This window comes from Ipomoea triloba, chromosome 4 (genome assembly GCF_003576645.1).
Source record: "Ipomoea triloba cultivar NCNSP0323 chromosome 4, ASM357664v1".
Classification (NCBI taxonomy): domain Eukaryota; kingdom Viridiplantae; phylum Streptophyta; class Magnoliopsida; order Solanales; family Convolvulaceae; genus Ipomoea; species Ipomoea triloba.
The window spans coordinates 20,574,110-20,601,654 of NC_044919.1; the positions used below are offsets into that span (position 1 = coordinate 20,574,110).

General features: G+C 36.7%; 1 pseudogene; it reads left to right on the forward strand.

Moving 5' to 3' along the window:
• The first annotated feature begins 639 nt into the window (after positions 1-639).
• Positions 640-17,357, forward strand: LOC116015192 (annotated as a pseudogene).
• Positions 17,358-27,545: the final 10,188 nt, after the last annotated feature.

Sequence of the window (27,545 nt, forward strand, 5' to 3'; positions counted from 1 at the left end):
CCACTGCCCACATCTCCCGCTCTCAATCTGAGAAGATGAGATCCTGAGGGAACTTGTAGACAAAGTGTTTGATGAAATTCCCCAACCGACTGAGGATTGGGAGCTTGAGTGTGACACCACTCAGGACAATGTTCCAAGCTCCTTCAACCATAACTCAAAAGAAATCAACACTCTACCTTGCGCCTTGAACCAATCTCCATGATATCTTAGACCCATCCGCCTTTATTTCCCTTTGTTTACTTCTTTATTTTATCAACCCTTGCCCTCTTAACACCTCCTTTTACCAATATCCATATGCTCAATCTTAACGTTATTCAAACAAACCGAGGTAGCAAGACCGTATATTCTCCAATTTGCCATTCGCGAGAGATACGACACTCGGGGAGTTTATGACTCACTAGTACAAAAGTGATCAAAAATATAGGACAATTTGCATCCGGAGTTTAAAGTGACGCGGTGGAATTTTTGTAATTAAAATTTCAATATTTAATCATTTTTTCTTTTTTTAAAAAAAATAAATGGACCAGTTGCGTCCGAAGTACCCACTTCGGACGCAACTGGTCCGTAGCATTACAACAGCTGCGTCCGAAGTGCGAACTTCGGACGCAACTGCTTATTTAATTTTTTTTAGTTAAAATGTTTAGTACGTACTTCGGACTCATCAGATAATTCCCTTCGCCCCTTCCTAAATCCAGCCACACGCCGCCGCCGTTCTCACTCGCGTCGCCCTCGCCGCCGGTCTCCTCTCTTCGCCGCACGTCGACGCTGGCCCTGCTCTCCTTCACCGTCCAACGCCGCAGTCGCCGCCGGCTCGTCTCCATCGCCATCGCCCTAGACAGCCTCTAGCGTTCTTCGTACAGCAGAGGTCGCAGCCGGCTCGTCTCAGGTCTCAAAGGTCGCAAATCATTCTTCCACAAGTCTTTGGTGCAAGGTAAAAGTCACTCGCTCATAATCTTGACCTTTGTCAAATATGTACTGTAATTTTTAATTTTATTTTTGAGTTTGTTTAGGGTTTAGGGTTAGATACTGCCAGATTGTGGTTTCCTTGGGTTAGAAACTTCAGTTTATCATTTGTGTAGGGTCTTCACATAATTCTTGAAAATTATTTGGTCCTAAGATTATCTTATGTCTAAATTTAGTGGCTAGAAAAGTTCCCCGTGATTTTTACAGTGAAATTTAGCATTTGATTATTGAGTTTATCTGTGTTCTGAATACATAGCCTGCATCTTGGTGGTAAATTGCAAGAGATCACTGAGGTGTTGCTTGGCCTTTCAGGCGTTGTTCTTGTCATGCTCTCTGTTCTTGGATCGGTTGGTTTCTTCAGTGCCATAGGAGTAAAATCAACACTTATCATTATGGAAGTTATCCCGTTCCTTGTCTTAGCAGTATGTTCTATCAACTATTTTTGTGTTTTTATATTTTTGCTTTGACTATATTCCAAATATAACACATTAAATTAAAATAAACAATAAAATGTCAATGCAAATATTTGAAACTTGCTATTAAATCCTCTAAGTTGAATATCTGTTTGACTTAAGTATGTTTCATCTTTTAATGCTTTACTGCAATGTCTTATTGTCTTTTAATATATACTATTCTCAAACAGCAAGAACATTGATCTGGTATTATAACTTTGCAGTTTGGGGTGGATAATATGTGCATATTGGTGCATGCAGTTAAAAGACAGTCAGTGGAGTTGCCTTTAGAAGGACGAATTAGCAATGCTCTTGTAGAAGTTGGACCATCTATAACACTAGCTAGTCTAGCGGAGGTTTTGGCATTTGTAGTTGGGAGTTTCATCCCTATGCCAGCATCCTGAGAGCAGAAGATAACATGATTGATTGCTTTCCCTGCATTAAAGTTTCTGGTTCAAATGGCAATCATGACATAGGTATATGTGGGCAATTTTCCTAATTTCATAACATTTTAATATGTATCAATGGTGAGTCTGACTCTAAAATGTATGGTCTGTTAGGTAGTCAACAAAGAAAACCTGGATTGCTGGTTCAATATATGAAGGTTTGAGAAATTCTTTAGTATCATTCTTTGACCATCTTGTCATTTTGGTCTAAAAGTTGCATGATTCTTGGCACTTCTGATAACATTTTATTGGCATTCTTTTGTTGCATCAACTCTTTTAATTTCATTTATTAAGTAACTTAGTTATGTTTCACTGTCTAGGATGTTCATGCGCCCATTTTAAGTCTGTGGGGAGTAAAAATAGTTGTCATATCTGTCTTTGTTGCGGTCCAATTCTATTTTATGCAGGGTTACTCTAATAATATCTCTGAATATCTCAGAATTGGACCACCATTGTACTTTGTTGTGAAAAACTACAATTATAGGTATTCTTTCCCTCCTGAATTCCTTCATTATCCTTTCTCTTTTACTTGAAGTAGAATTTGTCCTTAGGCATTCAGATTTTAAAATATTCATTATCAATGATATCGATAGTTTGTTAATTTGAAGTTGTTCCCTGGTCTCTACTGAGAAGCCATGCATTGCATTTTTATCTTCGTGCTTTTTATCATTATTGTAGTTTGAGAAACATTTTTTACCTGAAAAGAGTGAACAAGTAAATAAATGAAATATTCATGGAATGATAAATATTACACCATTATTTTCTGCATATCATGCCAAATATATAATGAATCAAAAATTGCTTTTCCCTTCTCATGTATAATATTACTATATAAATACTTTAGTTAATACAAAGTGGAGAAGTTTCAAAAAGTTTGTTTCAGTGGGTATTAAAGCTCTGATTATGTGAATGTTGTTTCATTCCTCTGTTCTGAATCTAGGCAAACCAACCAGTTATGCTCTATCAACCATTCTAACTGAGATTCTCTTTTGAATGAGGTAAGGTTCATATTCCTTTCACAAATTTGAGGATGCAAGTCTAATACAAATTCTTGGCTTGATGATTTTATGGTATGGATGTCTCTAGAAGCATTTGGTTGCTGCTGTAAATTTACAAATGGAAGTTTTTGCTCACCTAGCCTTGCACATTTTCTTAGAGGATGCTCTTCTCTTAGAGGATGCTAAGTTGCATGTGAAGGTTGTATAGCTAAATTAGATTTGCATTTGCTGCTCATTTTTGCTTTTCTTTGTCTAGGTGATGATCTCACAAGCATCTTTCTAGCTTCAGTATGTATTCAAATTAAATCTTTTTTTTTCTTTGGCAGCTTTTGTAGAAGTGTTACCTTGGATGAATCTTGACTTTCTGCAGGTTGCTACCAGTTTTTATTCTCCAAGCATGAATGTTGTTAGCTCAAATTTTTTTCAATTGCTCAAAAGACTGGATGAGTGCATAATGTAAGTTACTGTTGTTTCATTTTTAATTTTTTAAGTCAAATATGTGTATTATAAACTGTTGGTGTTTATCTAACCTATGCACACACATGCAGTGAGTGGGGATGCTTAGCTAAAAAACAAAAGTTAATTTTCCCATTATTCTTCCTTCCTAATTATGACCATATTTTTCTTTCTTTTCATTTCAAAAGGCATTTTCTACAGTGGGCACGCCAGACTATATTGCTCCTGAGGTTCTGTTGAAGAAAGGATATGGCATGGAATGTGACTGGTTAGTTATTATTATTATTATTATTATTATTTATGTGACATAGCAGGCAATGCTTCAAGATCTTCTGAAGCTTCGGAGCTTTTCAAGGAGGTTTCATATATTCATATAGCATTTTATCTGATCCAGGGCCAGAGAAAAGGAGGCAGTATGATATTGCTGGATTTGAGGTACTTTATTTCTTCAAGATCTTCTGCAAAGTGTTTTGTTGGCTAGCGACTCGTTTTAACTACCTCAAGGTGCAATTATTTAGTTGTGATTTTATAGTTAAAGAATGTGTTTTCAATTTATGCTACTTAAACAAGTAGGTTGACTAGATAGGTTGAAAGCATAGTGTTGGAGTTCGAGGATGAAATATATTGTACAGAAATTGTATTATTATTATTATCAAAAATTTATTTTTTTAAATATATATATGACTATCTGCGTCTGGAACTGGGCAGTTCCAGACGCAGATTGTCATTCTATAAAATAATATAAAAGACCAGCTGCGTCCGGAATTGGGCAGTTCTAGACGCAGCTGGTGACTATCAACCCCTTTGATAGATTTTTTCGGAGGTTGACTAGGGTTGCTTTTTCGGAGACTATTTAAACCCCTTTGAGAGATTTTCCGAGGAGGTTCCCAGAAATTTAGTTTTTCCTTTGGAGAACTTTCTCCATTTTTCTTAGTTTTTCATTTCCTAGATTAGATCAATCTCCATTGTAGAAGACTACAAAGCTTGGATTGAAGTTTTACTTCACTCTAGATGATCTCTATTTCATTTCTATAATATTTAGTTATCTTGTTCTTGGATTAAATTAGCTTTTGTCTTGAATTTCATATCATGAGTGGCAAGTTTAATCTAGGGATTTGGATTGTGTGATTGAATGTTGCTAGTGTGATGATCTTATCTCTATATCTTGGATTTATATGCTTATGTTGTAGGATTATCTATTCTTGTCTATTGATTGTTGTGTTGATGAGGTCTTGTTTGGATTTGGCCAATCTTGATGAGAGATTGAGCTCTTGACTCTCTCATGTCTTTGATTAGAGTTAGGATTTGAAGCTTGACACAATTATAGTTCCAATGGACTTCTTAAAGAATAGTAGGATAGTGTGTAGCTTAAGTGTTTGATAAAATTCCTCTTAGAACTTTGGATGCTTGAAGGCACTCCTTAGTCAAGAAACCTTAGTACACAAAGGTGGAAACGGACTAAGACAACACACTCTTGAATAGCCAAACATCCTAGCATTATCTATCCACTACTTTAGTCACACCACAATGCAACATACATGAACACTATCCAATCCCTACCCCTTTTACATACTTGCAAAACTCCTTTACTTTACTCCACTCTCTTACAATCAAACCAAACTTTATGAACTCCTTCCACTCACAATCCACCCAACACCACACTTGAATCCAATGCATGACCCAATCAAGTAAACTCCCGAACAAATGACACACCTCCACGACCTTCCTTCAAGACCGACACTCGGGGAGTCACTGACTTTCTGTTTTAACATATAAATATCTTTTGACATTTCACCCTATGCACGTAATATGTTGTCAAAATGGCGCCGTTGCCAGGGAAGACAATAGGTTGTCATATGTTTTTGTTTACTTTGATTGCATGAATGCTAGATTTGAGCATTGTTAATCCATTCCACTTTATTTTGTTTTATTTTTATTTGTTTTTGCTACTTATCCAATTGACTACTTCTAGTCAATTGTGGAATTTTCGTTTCATTGATAATCTTACTAGGTGAATGCACACGCGAGCAAAAGGAAATCAAAGCTTACTACCCTACATTCCAGAAATCAATAGAGCAACTAGAAGGAAAAATACCCAAGGATCACAAATGGCTTCATCAAGTGCAACAAGAAATCCACAAGGAAGAGTAACAACTGTACCAAATCCACCCCTAGTTCCAATTAATCCACAAGCACCAATTAACCATGAAGAACCAATTCTTGAAGAACAACAAGCTAACAGAGCAAACAATCAAGAGAACATTCGTGAAGAAGAATACTATGGAAATCATCAAGAACCACAAAGATCAATTGCAGATTACATGACTCCTGACTTCAACATGCACAACTCAATCTATGTACCGCCAATGGAAAACGTCAACTTTCACGTGCATCCAACTATTCTCACACTGGTTCAGAACAGTCAATACTCGGGATTACCATCTGAAGATCCCAATGCACACATCACAAGGTTCATACGAGCATGTGGGATGTACAGACAGGAAGGCGTTACTGAAGAGATAGTTCGACTCAAATTATTCCCATTTTCAGTTATAGGAGAGGCAGCACGATGGTTGGAAAGCTAAGACGACAATCATTTTAGATCATGGCAACAGTTGCATCGTGAATTCATGAACGAGTTCTTTCCCATTACCAAAACCATGAGGATTAGAAGGCTAATACAAGAATCCAAGCAAGGAAGGCTTGAGAGTTTGGGAGAGGCTTGGCGACGATTCAAGGTTCTTAAAAGACAATGCCCACAAGATCTGATGCACCCATGGGATAAGATTAGCTCATTCTACGGAGGGCTGACAGATGAAGGAAAGATGTTGCTTGATTCATCCTCCAGCGGTGCCTTTGTCTCCCTAGCTTTACAAGAAGCTGAAGAACTAATCGAGAGAATATCTAAGAATACATCTTGTTGGTATGACCGACGAGGAGATCATGGAGGTATATATGAAGTTGATAATCGTGTGGCGAGCGAGGCAATGGTAGAAAAAATGGAAGGAAAACCCAAGCCTTGCATGGCTTTGGCACTCTACTGTAACATCTGTGGAGGTCCTCATGATACAAATATTAGCACTTCTCCGTCTGCATCTGAGCAAGTCGAGGCGGTAGATTACCAAAGGAACTCCAATTTCAATGCTTATGGACAAAACCAAAGATCAAACAACAATTGGAAATAGGGAGAGGGTTGGAACAATAGCAACAATGATGGATATCAAGTGCGAGGACAATACAACTATGGAAACAAGCCTGCATATGGACAGAATGATAAGAACAGATTGATGTACAATCAAAACCAAGGAAATGGAAATCAAATGACCCAGTACAGGCCACAATACAACTCTCAACTTGACTTTACTCAACAAAGAAGGGATGACATCCGTGAAGTAGATGAAAGACTTACAAGGACGATCATGGAACTCAAAAATGATCGGGCAAATCTAAAACAAGAGATTACTCAAGACATTCGACAAGAAATTTCTGGTCTTAGACAAGAGTCTAAAGCTACACTGAAGACAATTGAGAATCAAATCTCTCAAATGTTTAAGATGATGTGGAAAATGCCGATGTAAGGTAGAAGACAAGAGAATCGAGACTACCTCTTGTAGTCCCACTCTCGAATTGAAGAATGCGAGCGGTTCGTGCACAATCTCAACGAAGGAAAACAAGGAGAAAACCACTTCGGAAGTATGCCCAAAAGAAAAGGAGCTACCACATGACAAAATCAAAAGATCAAAAGAAAATGAAGCGGCTCAAGAAGGTACAATTAATGCTTTTATCCGAAAATTTTTCAATAACAAGGAATGCCGTTAGTTATTTGAGAATGACAATGGTGATAATTTTACTTGTTTAAGCCAAGAATCTTCGGCTTGTTTGACTGAGGGTTACCCCAGAAAGAAAGGCGACCCTAGAGCTTTGTTGATTCCTTGTTCTATACAGAACATGGAACCTCAAAATGCTCTTGCCAACCTTGGTGCTTCTATCAATGTCATGTCTTCAAATCTTTTTGATAAATTGAACTTACCATGCTTGAAACCGACGAGGCTGACTCTACGTTTAGCTGACGGAACCACACGGTATCCTAAAGGCTTAGCGGAAGATATTCTAGTGAGAATAGGAAAATTTCTTGTGCCTGTCGACTTTGTTGTTTGCAAAATGGGTGACAATGAGCCCCATGGATCCTTAATTCTTGGAAGACCATTTCGGGCTACTTGTCATGCACGAATAGATGTGAGTTCAGGTGAAATAACCCTGAGATTTGATGGACAAGCCACGAATGATGAAAAGAAAACAGTGAAAGAATGAACTGATGAAGATGCAAGGGCAAAGGTCAAAACAAAGATGAAACCAAAACCGAAGTGGAGGAATAATAAGCTTACATGGAAGAACACGTGGATACCAAAACGCTTCCTACCCACTACCAAGGAATATGGTTGATTTTTGAACAAGGTATAAGCGTCTAGCTAATGACGTAAATTGTGGCGCTACTTGGGAGGCAACCCAAGGTTTTAATAATATACTTTTACATTGCTTTTATGCTTTCGTTTTTATGTTTTTGTTCTAATAATTTGCTACAATTAAATGGAACCGTGTTTTGAGGACTAACTTGTAGGATTCGAGACTAAAAATTGTTTTGGAAAGGCTTATTTCGGACATAGGTATGAAGGGAAAGACCATAACCGGAAGAAATCAGTGCACCGGGCTGACACGTAGGCTCACACGTGTGTAGCCGTGAGTGGGAACGAGGTAGAAAGCCCACACTCACGCTCATTCGCATGTAGCCATGCGTGGGAGTGAGGCAGTAAGCTCCCACGCACGCTCACACGAGTGTGACCGGCATGAAAGCTTCCCCACGGATTTAAACCCTTCATTCGGCCTTCCACGCCATTTTTGCTCCCAAACCCTATTTTCTCTTCTCTTCTCCACGCAAAGTGAAATCCATACTCAAGGTTTGAACATATATCTTATTTTTACTTCAAGGAAGGTTAAAAAACATCACCATCAAGGTAATTTCTTATCCTTTAATCATTTATCCTTGAATATTCATGAGTTTAGAAGAGCTTGAATGTGAAAATTTGTTCTACATTACCTTGCATGATTTTGAATGCTTTGAATGTTTAAATTGGTTTATAATGCTTCATAGAACTATCCTTTGATGTTTTCTTTCATTATTGATGATTGCATTGATGGATTGATATTTATTTTTGAGCTTCTAGTGTGAACACCATTGATGAACAAATGGGTTTGTTAAATTTCTTGTTCAAATTATGAAATTGATGCTTGAATTGATGTGGAAACTTGTTATAGAACTATTATATGCCATCAATTTGACTTTCCACATGCTATATTGCCCAATTGAATTTTCAATTTCAAACCCTAATTTTAGAATTTGGGGAAGAAGATGAAGTTGACTTTTTGAATTTCTTGACTTTTATAGTTGACTTCTTATTTGACTATCAAATTGAATTATCTTATGATGAAATTATGCATGTGTGTGATAATGGAATGATATTGTTGATATTCTTATGCTAGAATTGTTCAAAATATAGGGGAAACTATGGCAAAATTTTCGAAAATCCTTAACCCTATATGTTTGAAATCCATTGTCTTAACAAGGAATTTTACACAAATGCAATGGTGACATATTTGAAAAATATTTATTCAAAACCAATTACTATGAATGTTAATTTCTAAAATTTGTAGGATGGGACGCACAAAAGAAATCGCAAAGAAAACCAAATACGATCAATGTTGAATCTAGCATGTCGCGAGCACGACCACGAGAGGCAGTTCAACAAGCTCCCAAGGAGCGTGGTTCAAGGTCACTAAGACACTTGACACCCATCCAGCTGACATCAGTGGATAATTACAAGGGGAAGCAGCTATCGGTCGGCCGTTGCTTCGACGACAATGTTTTGGCAGAATTCGGTTGTTTGAATGAGGTGAATGGACTTCTAAGGCACCCACAGCTCCGCACTCTGTTCGAGTGGAGAGGACCTACGTTTGCGCCTGTTACATATGAATTTTTGGCGACATTAGAGATCCGCAAGGAAGTCAACAATGCGAGAGAGTCCATTTCATTCACATTGTTTGGCAACCACTATAGCATGTTGGTTAACACTTTAGGTGTTATGCTTGGATTCCATGATGGTGTGAGCGTCTCTACGCCGTATTTCAGACAGTTTAAAGAGGATTTTGATTCGGAAGCTGTTGCCGTTCAATATTGGAAAAGCATCACCAACAATGCCCCTTACAATTCGTCAAACCTCAAGGCAAACCTCATCACCATAAATGCTTTAAAGGCTATCAGATTAGCCTTTGCGGTGAATCTCTCCGGCAGAACCACCAATCGCAACAAGGTCTACAAACAAGATTTGTTTTATATGTGGTGCATGGAGAATGAAGTTGACATCAACATGGGCGTGCAAGAAAGAAAGTGGCTCCAAACCCAACAAAAGCCTAAGGTTCAAACTGTTTTCATTGGACCTTTTGTTACGAGATTGTGCCACGGGTTGGGCCTCACAGAACGTCTGTTGGGAGAGAAGGATGAAGGTTTCATGACTGCTTTCACTATTGTTAAGTTCTTTGCCATGAATTTGAGGTTAGGAGGTGATGATGCACTGGATTTAGAAGCTAATGAAGAGGATGAAGAGAATGAAGATGACGATGCTGTGCAGGAGCAAGGCCCTACTCCCATGGATTGGGATACGACTCAGACCTTTCACAGGCAGCTCCACGATGAACAGATGAACTATTGGCACGAGTAGCGAACGTGGCAGGAAGGCCACTTCACATCCATATCCGCGAGACAAGATGTCAACACTGAAGATCTTAACCGCATGAGAAGGGCGGTGGAGGAGAATGATAGAAGAATTGCTGAGCTTGATGCTAGATTCGATAGGCAGTTCCACCCTCCCTCTTTCGGTGATCAGTGATGCCTTCCTTCACCCGTTCTCGATCCTGACAGTTGACATTTGATTCTGAGTCCGTTGACACTGGTTACGTTGATTGATAGTCCCATTTGAACACTAGGATCCCTATGCGCGGGGTTCCGACCTTTATTTCTTTATTTCTTTACTTTGCTTTACTTTTATCTTTATTGCTTTATGTTATTTACTTTCCAACTGCTTTACTTATCCGTGTTTCTACTTTGAATAATTTTGCTTATTTATATGCTTTATTATCTAAGTTTATGTTTTTATTGCTTTTATATTTCTATCAGCTTATAATAATTGAATAGTACTCCGAAAACCCTTTTGTATGTTATGTCTCCATTTCTTATAGAGCATCTATAACGGGAGCAAGCCTATGCTGGAAGCTAAAGTGTGGAAAGAGGGATGCATACTTGGTTTATCTTCTTATCCCTTTTCTAATTTAAGGCCCGTTTTGATCTCTAAAGTGTGGAAATATTTGTTTATATAGCTTTGTGTATGTGTTATGATAGAGCTTACCATGTTAAATAGGATCGTTTGATGCATACCTTATATCCCAGAGCAATTTCCAAAGTGTGGAAAGGGATCTTTATTTGTCTAATCCTTAGTATCCCTGTTTATTCCTTTACCCTATATCGTATGGAAACATCGAGGACGATGTTTGTTTTAAAGTGTGGAAAGGACGCACTTTGTGCTTTACATGTTTATATGCTTAGAATAAGAAGTTGAAGCTCTTGGGAATGATAAGCGGGTGCATTTGCAGTTTTGAAAAGAGAGTTATTATTTGTGTTATCTAGAGAGAATTTTCACTGGATGCCCAAAATTTTTACTCTCGAAATATCTTTGAGGAAGTTACTTTTCGCACCCATGAGAGTGTTTAGAGCCAAATAAGTTTATATTCTTGCCTACTTGCATGATGTTCACCTCTTATTTACGTAGGACCTTAGTCAAGGATCTCTCGAAGTGGGAGTGTGCACTTTTTAATTTGAGAAAGATAAAACTAGCAAGGCCCGGAATTGAACTAACCTTGGTAGGGCATGCGGCAAAAGGTGAGCCTGTTGGCAAGCGTAATAGAAAGAAAAAAATCCCTTGATCATAAATAGAAAAAGGCATGAGGGGTTGACATGGAGAGATGTCGAAAAGGCAAAAGGCCAATCACCAAGTTAAAAATTGAGGAAAGCCAATTCGTTGGGTTGTGTTCAAACCATAGTCTTCGGTAAGCAAAAAACTTCATCTGGAGTCGGTTGTTCACATAAAAAGATCCCAAGAATTGAGGAAATAGAGATGAGGTGAGCCACTTCGCTAAGATTCGGGTACCCATTGCACTAACCTTCGTAAAAGCATGGAGCTCCATGTGAAGTTGGGTGGCTCGATGACGTTATCCTAGGAAGTGAGAAGAAAGAGGGACCGCGCTAAGCCAAAAGCGGTGAGTGGTCCATGCCCCTACCCTCATTTACATTTACATTGGGCTTTGGTGTATAAGGATGGAAAGTTGATTAGCTAGTGCACATCGTTCCCACTAGTGGGATCGGCTAGAGGCCCTATTTAAATAGAAGGTGAACCCAAACCTCGGAAATGCATGCTTGCGTATGGTGCGAGGAGTGTGATCCCTTGTTTTACTTGTTTATCTATGAAAGGTTTTTATTTCCCAAAAATATTTCTTGAGTTGATGACATCTGACCAAAATCCTCTGTAGATAACACAAATGATTTCTCCCGTTTCAACAGTCTTATACACCCATCATTTTTACTTGCCGAAAGCTTTTTTTTGCATGAGAAAGTATCTCGAAGACTTATGTTCTTAGATAGAAAAGTGTCTTGCTTGAGGGCAAGCAAGAAACAAAGTGTGGAAAATTTGATAAGCCTCCGAGATACCCTTAAATCAAGCTCATATTAGGGTGTTTTATCACGTTTATAGCATCCTTACATGGTGAATTATGCTCATAAATGCTTGAAAATCACTAACCGACACACAGAAGCTATTTTTAGCCTAAAGGAGGTGAAACAGGAGCTCCGGGAGCAAATAGGAGCAAAAGTTGAGCTTAAAGAACGAACCAGGCAAGATCGGAGCCTTGGAGGACCCAGCAGGATGGCTACACGCGTGTGAACGTGCGTGGAAATAATCCAGTAGCCTCCCACGCACACTCACACGCGTGTGGATGGCGTGGAGACTGCACTGCGCGAATTTGGACTAGGGTTGCTTTTTCGGAGACTATTTAAACCCCTTTGATAGATTTTCAAAGGAGGTTCCCAAAAATTTAGTTTTTCCTTTTCTTAGTTTTTCCTTTGGAGAACTTTCTCCATTTTTCTTAGTTTTTCATTTCTTAGATTAGATCAATCTCCATTGTAGAATACCACAAAGCTTGGATTGAAGGTTTACTTTACTCTAGGTGATCTCTATTTCATTTCTATAATATTTAGTTATCTTGTTCTTGGATTAAATTAGCTTTTGTCTTGAATTTCATATCATGAGTGGCTAGTTTAATCTAGGGATTTGGATTGTGTGATTGAATGTTGCTAGTGTGATGATCTTATCTCTATATCTTGGATTTATATGCTTATGTTGTTGGATTATCTATTCTTGTCTATTGATTGTTGTGTTGATGAGATCTTGTTTGGATTTGGCGAATCTAGATGAGAGATTAAGCTCTTGACTCTTTCATGTCTTTGATTAGAGTATTAGGATTTGAAGCTTGACACAATCATAGTTCCAATGGACTTCTTAAAGAATAGTACGATAGTGTCTCTACAAAAAAACAGTTATTTAATGACACAAATTTAGCGGCGGTTTAGTATAACCGCCGCTAAATACCTATTTTGCGACACTTATACTAACCGCTACTATTTAAGATATCTTTTCTGTGTTTTTTTCGCCATAATTCAGTAAAAGGGGGCAAAAATAAATATAAACCGTCGATTTCTTCCAAAACTAATTTCTTCACTACCGATTTCCGCCGATTTCTTCACTGCTCAATTTTCGCGGTTTTCGCAAACATCAATTTCTTCATTGCTCCGCTAGTTCGCTGCTCCGCTCAATTTCCAGTTCCGGTCTCTAGTCTCCGCCCTAACTCTGCCCTCCGTTGCGACAGCGTCGGCGAAGTCTGAAGTCTGAACTCCATCTTTGGACGAAGGTAGGTGTTTCTTCGTTTCTGATAAATACTGGCCAGTTTCTTCAATATTAGTCCTATAAAATTTCATGGAGATAAATTACTAATTTTTGCAATGTTTATTTAAGATATCTTTTCTGTGCTTTTTGTGCCATAATTCAGTAAAACGGGGCAATTGAAAGAGTATGAGCTCTGTAAAGATGTTAGGGATTATATGTTTTTTGATAGTTTTCACCCCACAGAGAAGTCTAACTTGCACTTTGCTACATTACTTTGGAATGGGGTTTCTAATGTTGTTAGGTCTTACATTGTGAAGTCCATATTTGACCAAGTGTTGTAGCTTATCCGAAGTGAGTTAATTTCCATGCACAAATGAAAATAAAACCTGCTTTTTCTCCCATTTCTCTCTGATCTGCAAAAATTAGGAGACTTAGTTGAGGGAAGAGAGGCACCTAATTTGGAAGTTGAAAGCAAGCAAAAGTGAACTATTAAAATTTGAAAAACAAGGTGGGGAAAGATAGTGAACTATTAAAATTGGTTGAAGAGGCTAAACAAGATGTGGAGAGCTTTTTTGAGAATGCACTAAAGTAAATGGAAAGGGCAGATTATGATGAGAAATATGATGAATTGGTACAAAAGGCTCTTTTTAAGAAAGGTGGCAGCAAGGGGAAGAAGTGTGGAATTAGGTTTAAGGAATGAGCTGTGTGGGGAGAGGGATAGAGCTGAAAGCAGTCCCATTGAGAAAGAGGTTCAAGAGAGTGAGGGGAGTTCAAATGGAGAGGTGAGGAAGAAGGATAGAGTGAGGGGAGTTCAAATTCATCCTGCTGTGAGTGGATTAATAATCTGAGGTAGTCTTTTATTGAGTTTTTGGGCTCTGAAGGTAGTAATAAAATTGGGACTGTTTTGATGCTTTGAATATGAATTTTGATACTGTTAACTACTGGAAATGTATGCATAATTTAGAATTGATGATGGGCTAAATTTGAATGTGAATAGCAGTGCTTTGCAACTGATTTTAGTACAGAGGTACTGGAGTAAATTGTAGCAGATTTGCAACAGTGACGCTGCAATTCAGTATGAATATGAAAGTATTAAATGCTAGATATACTATCAGTAGCTTGTTGATGTGCTGAGAAGCAGTTTGTGTGAAATAAAGGAAGGTCTGCTGCAATAGAAATGAGGTTAAAAGGGGTACTGGTGCTAGTGTTCATGCTACTGATATGTTGAGATGCAAATTGAGATGTCATTGTCAGTCTTGTTGCATTAAATGTGGAATAATTGCTGATTAATGGTGCAGGTTATTGATGATTATATTGATGATAAATAGAGGTGTGAATATGCATGGATTAGTTGCAGTAAGCTAGCTTTGAAAAGGAATGTTACAGCAGTTCGAACACTTTGAGTTCATATTGTTGGAAAGGGAATTGCTATAGATTTATGCTTTTGCCTTTTGATGAATAGAACTCGGAATGGTGATTTTGTTGGGCTGAGCAAGAGCAGTTGATGCATTGTTGATTTAAACTGAATTTTTTTTTTTTCATTTGATGTGTAGGTATGCCAAGATCAAAAAGATTTATGGATATGAGTCGGTCAATGTCTCAACAACAATCTTCTTCATCAACACACGAGCAATTGTTGAATGATGCGCCACTTGAAGATATATTTCCTAATCAAGAACAAACTCAGGATAGTGACACACCTCAAGAGCAAAATGAAGATTTGCAATCTTCATCTAAAAAGAAAACAAGGACTACGTGGGAAGTTGATGTGATTAGTAAGTTTACATTATTATATTTATTAATTGACATGTACAAAAAGTTTGAATAAATCAATACAATAATTTATTTCCATTTATTGACAGATGGAGAAGGATTCGTGAAGAAGAAAAAACTGAAAGTTAAAGAAGTATGGACACTCCCATTGGGTGAACAAATCATAGTCCCATTTGACAACTTTGGTACACCATTCACTGAAGCAGCTGGATTATTTACTGGAACACTTGCAGGGTTGGCACAGGAAAGTATCTCATTTCCAATCAATTATACTGATTGGAGATTGATGCCAAAGCAGTATAAAGAAGATACATTTACCAAAATAATCAAGGTAACGAAATAGTTTCAATTATTTGCTACATTCAAAAAATAAACGTATAATGCTAATAATTACATTTACCATGATTTGAAGCCAAAATTTCACTTCCAAAATGATGTGATTGCAAAACATTGGACACTTCAAAATATTGGGAGGAAATGGAAGGACTTCAAATCTAGGTTGTGGATAGAGTTCTATGATCCTTCATTAAATCGAGATGAATTGATTAGTAAGTGTCCAATTGGAATTCATAGAGACCAGTGGTCGAGTTTTGTTAACTATCGTTTGTCTGAAAAATCTAAGGTAATGTTTCTAATATTTGTTTGCTTATTATTGTGGTCATATTTACCTAATGTATTAATATTATACTCTATTATTAGGAAATGTGCAGAAAAAATGATGAAAGTAGGAAAAACCAAAAAATTGCACATACTTGTGGATCAAAGAGCTTTGCTAGGAGAAGGGCTGAGATGGTACTTCAATTTTTTTTATTCTTTTGCAGTTAACTAACTTGAATGTTTATTTTTTCTTAATTACTAACAATTTAATTTTCATAAAAGGAAATTGAGCTCGGGCACGGTGTTAATCGCTCAGAACTATGGATTGATACCCACAAAGTAAAAGAGGGTCATCTATTAATGAAGAATGTAGAATTATCACTGTAAGTATGCTTTAATTTATTATTTTGAATAAGGTTAGATGTTACACTTCAAATTGATATTTGTTTAATGCAGGAAAAAATTAGAAATGAAATGGATCAAGGCTCATCTTCTCAATCACAATCTGTTTCACAAGATGACCCTCTTGGCAAAGCCTTTGGAAAAGAACACCCCGGACGTGTTCGTGGGTTAGGTTTTGGACCATGCCCATCTAAGGTATTTAACAATACTTCAAGCTCGTCTAATGATAATCATATGAAAGAGTATGTGTCCAATTTGGAGAAGGAGTTAGCTGCAACTAAAGCTCAATTGCAAGCTCAAAATGATATGCAAAAGGCCATGGGAGGGGCTCTTTTTGCTGTTTTGGAAAAAACTTTTGGCAAAGTTCCTGAACAATTTGTTACCTTGCTTAACCAAACATCTCAACCAGTAAGTACTTTTGTTATGCATCCCCTCCTCCTAGTAAGTTGCTATATTTTATTTGGAAATGGTTGGTTTTTGAGATATAAGGATTGATTTCAAGATGGTTTGATGTATTTGTGCGGTTGAACTCTGTGTTTCCGTATTTGATTTGTAATTGGTTGATTTGTAATGTAGGTACACGATGAAGGAAGCAAGCACCAATCTTCACACGGGAGTGGAAAGCAATATTCATCCTCTAGTGAACATGTTAATGGACAATCTTCTACATGATATGCATTCAAATTACTATAATATTTTTCCGTGGAGATAACTGTAAGTAGTTTCATATTTTTCATGTTAAGCAAAGGCCGAACGCTTTTTTTGGTTGCACATGCACTTATGCTTTTGGTTTTTTATTTAGGTTTCTTCATGCTTTTGATTGCATTTCTATATTTCTCTATGAATTACTCATGAGCTGCTGAAGATTTAAAATTGATTTAATTTCTCCTCTTTGGATTCTAGGGAGAGATTTTGGAGTAACACAAATTATTCATCTTCACTCTTGCCCAGAAAGGTTATGGTTTGTGGGGAGAATAACTGCCAGCTACTTTCTCTATGCTTTTTTGTTCTTTTTTAAAAATCTCTAATATTTGTTGATGGGTAGCTGGATTTTCTTGCTTTGCTTTAACATTGGTTTAATTTGTTTTTAATTGCTTTCATCTTCCAGGATTTTTGTGTTGCTGTTGTTGGGATCACTTGCTCTTATTAATATTGGAATCACTTGATATTGATGTTGATGGATTCAACCCAACATTGGTTGAGGAAGTGCAAGGAATTAATATATAGCCTACTTGTCATGTGCAGAGTTTGTGTTTTTGTTGGGATTACTTGTTGTTATAAAAAATACTATTGAATATTGTGCTCAAAAATCATTTGTTGTTATCAAAAGTTACTAGCTATTAATTAATATTATTGAATGTTATTATTTGAATGTTACATTGAGTTTATTTGTTATTGCAATAGACATTTGAATATAAAGATTTTTGAAGAAATATAATTAAATGATAATTATTTAGCTACACTTAATTATGAAAAAAAAAAATTATTTAGCGACACTTAAATAACTGCCTCCAATATTTTAAAAATTAAATAAAGAAAAATATTTAGCGACACTTAATAACCGCCACTATAATTTTTAAAATAAATAAAGAAAAAATTTAGCGACATTTAATAACCGCCACTAAGATTTAAAAGAACAAATAGAAATATTTAGAGGCGGTTACCAAACCGCCGCAAAAAACAAACATAAAATACCTTAGTTTTAGAGGCGGTTACAAAACCGCCGCTAAATGATTCCAAAACCGCCGCTAAATACGATAGATTCAAATTCCCGCGGTTGCACAAAACCGCCGCTAAATCGTTCGCGACACACTATTTAGCCACGAATGATGAACCGCCGGGAAATGCAATCGCGGCGGTTATAAACCGCCGCTAAATGACATAGAAACCGCCGCTAAATGACCAATTTGGTGTAGTGTGTGTAGCTTAAGTGTTTGATAAAATTCCTCTTAGAGCTTTGGATGCTTGAAGGCACTCCTTAGTCAAGAAACCTTAGTACACAAAGGTGGAAACGGACTAAGACAACACACTTTTGAATAGCCAAACATCCTAGCATTATCTATCCACTACCTTAGTCACACCACAATGCAACATACATGAACACTATCCAATCCCTACCCTTTTTACATACTTGCAAAACTCCTTTACTTTACTCTACTCTCTTACAATCAAACCAAACTTTATGAACTCCTTCCACTCACAATCCACCCAACACCACACTCGAATCCAATGCATGACCCAATCAAGTAAATCCCGAACAAATGACACACCTCCACGTCCTTCCTTCGAGACCAACACTCGGGGAGTCACTGACTTTCCGTTTTAACATATAAATATCTTTTGACATTTCACCCTATGCACGCAATATGTTGTCACCATCTCATCATCATTCAAAAATCAATATTACCAACTAATAATCATTTATTCAACACTTTCAATCAATAATCTTCAACATCATCATAACCTAATCAAAATCTCATTACTAATCCAATAATTACTTATCAATATCATTAACATAATAATAGCATAATTAATAATCATTAGCTCATAATTATCATCAATAATCCTAATGATCATTAATCAATAATCTTACTAATTAACAACTAAGCGTTTTGCCAAAGACCTTGTGGTCTAGTGGCACCCGGTGTCCCGATTAACACTCCCACGTGGATGATGGGAGTGGGTTTGAGCCTCAGTGGAGGTAATTGTTGACTCTTTGTGCTTCAGTAGGTTGAGAAAGTAGCTATGAACAGATACTACATTATAATAGAGTCAGTAGTACTCAAAAAAACAACTATTTTATTTATTTATTTATTTTATTATTTTTAAGTTTTTAATTTAAAATTATTAAAATAAGTTTTAAAATAAAAATTAAATAAATTAGTTGGTCACCGTTGACTTTGTTGAAAATTTGGCCTGAAAATTTAACGGTGGAATCAAATGTGATACAAATTGAATAGTCGTGCATTTAATTTAAAAATTTTGATATTCAAAGAACAAAATTTATACATGTATTATAGTCGAGGGATTAAAAATGATATTTTCTCTTATTGTAGAATAGACTTGTCTTTATGGTCAATATGTGAATGCATGAAAAATTCATCTTATTTGTCTTGCTAAGCCCATTCCAAAAGTTCTTTAGTCGTGCAGCGCAGCTTCCTAATAATTTCACCGTCCCTATTCGCCAATTTCATTTCCATTTTCCATCTTTAATGACTTGGACACTCGACAAAGTCTTTAACAGCTTAACATTTTTTTATTTTTTTATTTTTTGTGATTTTTTTGGGTTTCGAATTAAACAAAAATATTTTTATAACCATATAAAAATCTTATTTGCACTTATAGTTTACATTCAAAACTTTCCTTGATGATATGATTTATAATAAATGTTACATTTTTTAATTTAATTAATTATCTTGTAATTTGTAAATGGAGAAAACTCGTTATAAATTAATTAAATGCCACACGTTATATTAGCCAGCAAAAACCAACACTATCAATTTGTAAATACCAAGTCCACCGGCTAAGTCAATGCATGTCACAATCAACTGATCAAGTAATTATATCATGCATATTCATTTTATTAATCATGTTAAGATAGTTTCCAGGAAGATGGCTTGTTTAGACGACAAGAACATAGCTGTTTCCTTCTATGTTGACAACTAAAGGGATTATTGATGAAGTAAATAATATTACTTACTATATAGTGATTATAAAATTAATAGACAAAAATTATATATATATATAAATGATCATGTGAAACAATTGCCTTAGGTGAAAAATAAGATGAAATTGTATCCGTAGATTGAGTCCAGATCAAGGGTCCAAGTTGGAAAAAAAAAATTTTTAAACGCGGTGCCATTATTGTAATATTGTGTTAATAAGTTTATTTTTTGCCTCCCAGTGCACATTTTTCCTTCTTCCCGTGCACATTTTTATGCCATATAGTGCACATTTTCCCTTCTTCTAATGCACATTGTTATGCCATACAGTGCACATTGTTCATTCTTCCAATGCACATTGTTATGTCATATAGTGCACATTTCCCTTCTTCCCGTGTACATTTTTATGCTATACATTGCACATTGTTCTTCTTCCAGTGCACATTGTTCTTTCAACCAGAGGACATTGTTGTGTCATACAGTGCACATTGTTCCTTCATCTAGTGCACATTTTTATACCATACAGTGCACATTGTTGTGCCTTCCAGAGCTTTTTTTTTTATTTGTAGATGACGAACTTTTTTAAAAAGATCAGTTAATCTTGATTACTAATTACTAATTTGAGTTGAATATTGCTTGTTTGTTTATTATTTATGGTCGTTTATGATTTGTGATGATGATCCTATATTAAATTTAATTTTTTCAATAATTGTTTCACATTTTTGTGCCGCCCATGCGCATTTCTTGCCTTCTAGTGCACATTTTCGCTTCTTCCAGTGCACATTTCCCTTCTTCCAATGCACATTTCCCTTCTTCTCGTGCACATTCTTGAAGGTGACGAATTCTTTTTTGATCTACGGCTGAGATTCTATCTCACTTCTCACCTGTGGCTTCTATCTCACTTGAACCCCTTCCTATATATATATATATATATTCAGATAAGATAATATGTGGGAGTTTTTCTCATAAAAAAAAATTGGTCGCAATCAATAATAGAGTGATGTGATTCCTTTTCAACTTGATGGAACTGGTGACTGCTCCAGCTTTCAGAGCTTCTATGTGGACACATGTGGACATCAGCTAATTATTTTTACTTCTTTTTAAGTTTTTTTTTCCCCCAGTAAATATAATAAAACCATGAGAGCCAATGAACGACATGGAAAGTTGACGAAACTTTTTTAATGAAACAATTTGAAATGAAATTTTGTTGTTTAGTCATCATGTATAAGGATGTATTTTGTCCTATTTATTTGTTATTTACCGTTTTAACAAAATAAAACAATAATGAAGTCATTAAAGTAAAAGTTTGACATGTAATTATTTATATATAATTATTTGTAATTAAAATAATTAGACAATATCTTTATTAGAAACAAGTGTTAGATAGATTTTGATGATACTAAACACGTTATAAAGTTAGGACCCAAATTATTTTCATTTTCTAGATTTAGAAATGTTTACAATGTAAATCTGAAAGGTTCAATTAGATGATGAATTTTATTAACTGGAAAGTTAACTAAAATCGAAAAGTAATCTAAAGATGGTTAAGGCTCAGAGGTTAGAACAGTAACTTCCGAAAGGTTATCTTTGAGAAGTCAAGTTTCGAAAAGTCGAAGATTCGAAAAGTTGAAGATGGAAGTCTAGAAAGCTGAAGACTTTGAAGATCAGATGGTCAAATGGTTAAATAATGGAAGGACCAACCTTGACCGGAAAGTTAACTAAGTTAATAGTTAACACTTCCGAAAAGTTAATGAGTTGACTAAAGGAGAGTTTAAATTTGAAAAGTTGTTGGGGAATGATACAAAAAGTTAACCATGCATGAAAAGCTAAGGTAACTTTATGGATCAATTGTTCGGGGATTCTCTCAACGAACAATAAACTTCCTCAAAATCAAAAGTTGCACAAGGAATGTTAACAAAGGAAAAAGAGTTTAGAAACCCAAGAAAGATTTTCTAAAAAGCCAAGACAAAAGGTGCAGTTTAGAAATCCAAAAGCAAGCAGCAATAATAGAGACAACGGTTGGAAATCTGAGCAAAACACACTAGTCATTTCACGTTGGATAATATATAAATGTTTGAAATTTTAATTTGTTTCCCTCCAATGAACGAATTCAAACTTGTCTATAAATATCTCCATTCAAACTTGAATAAGGTGCTAGTCAATTTAAGAGATAACATATACAAGTGAAAACAAGCAAGCAAAACAAGTGAAAATTCAAGTCTAACCAATGAGAGATATCAAAACTGCAAAGCAAGATCAAGATCAAGACTACAACATTTAGTAGGAGGATCTCAAGTCGAGTCTATTATTTGGAGAACATTGAACTCTTTGTGTTTATTCAACAATCATCTACCGTTGAGTAGAAAGAGACGGAGTAACAAGTAGTTGAGACTTGTGAAAACTTGAGACTTGAGGCCAGTTGGTACTGGTCTCCTTTAGGAGAAGAGTGGAGTAGGCTGGGCTTAGCTGTAACACCCCGGCCCGGCTATACCGTACATCCGGAGTAGTTACCGCCACATCTAGACTGAACCCTGACCGACCTCGGTAGAGTCCACTCTAGATGCACAGGCTAAGAAGAAAACTGCTTCACACACACACACACTTTCTACTTGACATAACCATATGTTCACTTCAACAGAAAGAAACAAAAGTAGCTAGATCAGCTACGAATATATATATGCCAGAGTTGACTACTAGGGCCCCAAACCACCAAGATTGAAGTTCCTTACAAACATGCTAGCCAACTAAGTTTACTATGGCTACAAAAATATCTACACAAAACAAGTCCTTCCAAAACAAGGAGAAGGAGGAGCAGGAGGATCTGGAGCGTAGCCAGGAACATAGGGGTCTTCGCCTATCAAAACTGTGTGTAGTCATCATAGTCCATAGTCGGAATGTAAACTCAGATGAGCTCCCTGAGCTCATCGGGCTCCAGGAGCCCACACTAGATGACATTTGTTAAATAAAAACACATTGAAGTGTAGTTAGCACGACGGCTAAGTAAGGGATCCATGGGTCACCCAAAATCAAATAAAGGTTTGCAAAACAGGCATATTTAAACAAAACCTTTATTACCATTCTCCTCATTGACACTTAACCTGCAAATAGGTTATCAAGTATAGCTCTCACAAGTAATAATCAAGAATGGAACAACAATAGAAAATCTTTGGATAAGGGATTGCTTAACAAGAAAGACATTACTCAACGCATCACTAAACATTTAAGCATGTAAGCAAGTAGTGAAAAGATTTTATGAACTTCGCATTTAAAACACCACTTTGTACTTGAAAAGCTTCCTCATAAGGAAATTCCACTAACTTTTTCTCAAAGAGGATTCATCAATACCCTTTCTTGCTTAAACAATCATCATATCTCTCTTTAGCGTAGCTACAGAGTAACTACATTTTATACGAAATTCTCCACTTAGTTTCTTTGTGGAAAGCGTGAGGCCTTTGGAGTATTCTCTTGACTCCCTCTCTTGACCACTTGGATCATCGAACTCGGGTTCAGTGGTCATCACCCGGTCTAACACTGATCCCCTAGACGTAAGGTTCGTTAAAATGATCCCTAGCTGGCCCTACTAGGTCCATAGAAACGACACCTACCCGGACTTTCTAGAGTAACTATACTTTAAGTGTGCACACCCCCGTAGGAATACCTCATCCAAACGAGTTATATAGTACCCGGCGAATAGACTTCGCTCCTTCCGTATGAATGATCATACTAAATATAACAACCTTGGGCAAAGGGCACTTTAAGCCACCCGAAGGCTAATCAAGGTCCTCCTTACTAGAAACTAAGGGTTTGAAAACAATTTTCCTTCTTCCTCATCTTCTTTCAGTCAAAAATTACTTTTTGGACATATTCCACAAAACCAAGTTCCAACTTGAAATCATTCAACACTCTTAACTTTGTCCAAAAGTTTTATTTCTCAAAACATTTTGATAATACACTAATTACCATACACCGGGGTAATAAAGTGTAACTATCCCACATTATTCCATTATCACATCACATATGTACATAATACTTCATATATGTATATAGGCAATCAACATAACGCCTCACACAATTTGGGCATACTCACATAAAAGTTCACATACTACCCATATACATAGTATAATTTCCACAATACTCATACATATAGGTATACAAGGTTAACTTATATATCACATATATGTATATATACATAATACATCAATTTTATTTTAATTGTACATACCTACCCATATTTATACACATATATGCACCTATACACGGTTTTACATATATACATACATCACACGTATATATATATATATAAATATACACCATACTTACCCGTACATACATATATTATATAATACTCTTAACCTCTCTAATGTAGATAATTATGCATATTAACTACCACATCTCCTCAACACAACAATTTATTCCTATATATTATGCAAAATACAATTTCATATATATTATACATACAATCATGTACACAAGATTTCCACCTAGATCTCATCATATTTCAACCAAACAATCAATTATCCAATTTCAAGTGACCTTAACCTACTTAAGGGATTCCTTACCTCGAGAAAGTTTACTAACACCGTAGAAGCAAGTCTTGGACTTTTTCCCCAATTTTCACTCAAAACCCTAGGAGAAAAATTAACATCATAACAACAAATATTAAGAAACTAAGCTTAGATTCAAGGTCTAGGAAGGAAAATAAAGCTTTCTACCGAATAAAATTAAAGTTTTACCGAAAAGCTTGAGACTTGTGAAGAAACTTTGGCTATGGAAGGTGAAGCTTTAATGGAGGAAAAAGATGATCTCTCTCTCTCTCTTCTCCTTGCAATTTTTGTCCACTGCGAAATTTAGCGATGCTACGATCAAAATAAATTTTCGCTGCTATGGGCTAATTTAATTAAATAGGAAATTCAAGAATAATAGTATGGTGTCTAATAATCCATTTCCTAGGACTATCGGGTCCGAACACTAACTCCTAAAATTCTTACGGTTCTTGATCGGTACGTACGATCGCTGCTTATTAACAACTATTTTAACTAGCAAAAATTATTCTGAATATCTATGAATCATAAATTGAGCATGCCAATGCCTTAGAATGAAATAAAATTTAAACCTCTTTTTTTTGTTTTTGAAGAAAATATTTCGGGGTATTACACTCTACCCCCCTTAAAAGAGTTTCGCCCTCGAAACTAAGGTTAACCATACTTATTGAAATAGAAGCTTCAATTTGGAAAGAGGTAAAGGTTCTCTTTTACCTTGCTCAAACAACATAGGGTATCACGTTCTCATTTCATCTTCTAACTCCCATGTGGCTTCTTCCCCCGTTCTCATTTCATCTTCTAACTCCCATGTGGCTTCTTCCCCCAAATGGTTTGACCATAATAACTCCCATGTGGCTTCTTCCCCCAAATGGTTTGACCATAATACTTTCACCAACTTTATGGACTTTCTGCGGGTATCCCGGGTCTTAGTATCCAATGTTTTCACCGGTTTTTCTTCATATGATAAGTTCTCATCCAAAGTCCCTTCCTCAGATTGGAGTACATGCGATGTATCATACACGTACTTCCTTAATTGCGACACATGAAATACATTGTGTACTCGGTCCATCATCGCAGGTAGTGTTAATCGGTATGCTACCTTTCCGACCCTCTCAAGGATTTCATACGGTCCTATATATCTTGGACTTAATTTTCCTTTCTTCCCGAACCGCATTACTCCCTTCGTATGAGATATTTTTAGTAATACCTTATCACCTTCTTGAAATTCCAATAATTGCCTTCTTTGATCAGCATAAGACTTTTGTCGGTCCTGAGCAGCTTTCATCCTTCCTTGAATCAACTTGACCTTTTTTGTCATTTCTTGAAGACATTCGGGTCCTAATGTCACAGAATTAACCGAATCTTCCCAACACAGAGGGCTTCTACACTTCTGTCCATATAAAGCTTCATATGGTGCCATTTGGATACTTGCATGATAACTATTATTGTAATAAAACTCGATTAGGTCCAAATGTTCTTCCCACGATCCTTGAAAGTCCAATACACAAGCCCTTAACATATCTTCCAAGGTTTGTATGGTCCTCTCAGTCTGCCCATCAGTCATAGGATGAAAAGCAGTACTAAGTTTCAACTTTGTTCCCATAGTTGCTTGCAGAGCTTGCCAAAATTGTGACAAGAATCGAGAGTCTCTATCAGAAACGATATCCTTGGGTATTCCATGATACCTAACCACCTTGTTCACATAAGCCTTTGCCAATTGAGTCATAGTCCAAGTTTCCTTCATGGCAATGAACCTTGCTGTCTTGGTAAGTCTGTCTACTATTACCCATATCTTATCTTTCCCTGACCTGGTTAATGGCAATCCCCCCACAAAATCCATAGAAATAGAGTCCCACTTCCACTGAGGAATCTCTAACGGTTGTAGTAAACCCTTTGGTTTACTCCTCTCTACTTTAACCTTCTGGAAATTTAAGCACTTGGCCACAAATTCAGCTACGTCCTTTTTCATGCCTGACCACCAAAAGTTTTTTTTCAGATCTTTATAAAGTTTGTCTCCTCCAGGGTGAACTGAATATGGTGTATAGTGACCCTCTTTCATTAGCTGATCCATTATCTTCTTACAACCTGCAGGTATAACCCATCTGCCTTGAAATCTAATACTCCCATATGGGTGTAACTCAAATGAACATCAACCATTTTCTCCTTGAGTTCATTCACCCCATTGTCTTTTCCTTGTGCTTGTTTGATTTCTTCAAATAGGTTTGGGGTGACCGACAGGTGATATAATTTCATCTCTTGTTCCACTTGACTACCCATTCTTATTTCCAAATTGAGCTTTTGAAAGTCCTTGCATAATTGCTCGGGCAATACCCAAAGAGCGTGATTTGACTTCCGACTCAATGCATCGGCTACCTTGTTTGCTTTGCCTTCTTGGTATTAGATTTCGAAATCATAATCCTTGATCAACTCCAGCCATCTTCTTTGCCTCAAATTGAGATCGCTCTGAGTGAAGATGTACTTTAAACTCTTATGATCCGTAAAGATCTTACAAGTAACTCCATAGAGGTAGTGTCGCCAGATTTTGAGAGCAAACACCACAGCTGCTAGTTCCAGATCATGGGTTGGGTAGTTAGCTTCATGTGGTTTCAATTGAGGAGATGCATAAGCTATTACCCTTCCATGTTGCATCAAGACACATCCCAGCCCTTTGTGAGACGCATCTGTGTATAGTTCATAGCCTTCCGTTCCAATAGGTAAGGTTAACACTGGGGCAGTTGCTAACTTCTTCTTCAGTTCCTGGAACGCATGCTCACACTCTTCACTCCAACGGTACCTGGTAGTCTTTTTGAGCAGATTTGTCAATGGTCTTGCTATCTTCGAGAAATCCTGGACAAATCTTCGGTAATAGCCCGCCAATCCTAAGAAGCTTCGGACCTCCGTGACCGATTTGGGTGCTTCCCATTCCATTACAGCTTTTATCTTAGTTGGGTCCACTGCTATTCCTTCCTTGGTGATTATGTGACCAAGAAATGCTACTTCCTCCCTCCAAAATTCGCACTTAGACAATTTCGCAAAAAGTTTCTTTTCTCTCAACATTTGCAATACTGTCCTCAGATGTTCTTCGTGCTCCTCTGGTGTCTTTGAGTACACCAAGATATCGTCTATAAAGACAACGATGAACTTATCTAGATATGAAAGGAAAATCCTGTTCATCAAGTCCATGAAAGTTCCTGGTGCATTTGTTACTCCGA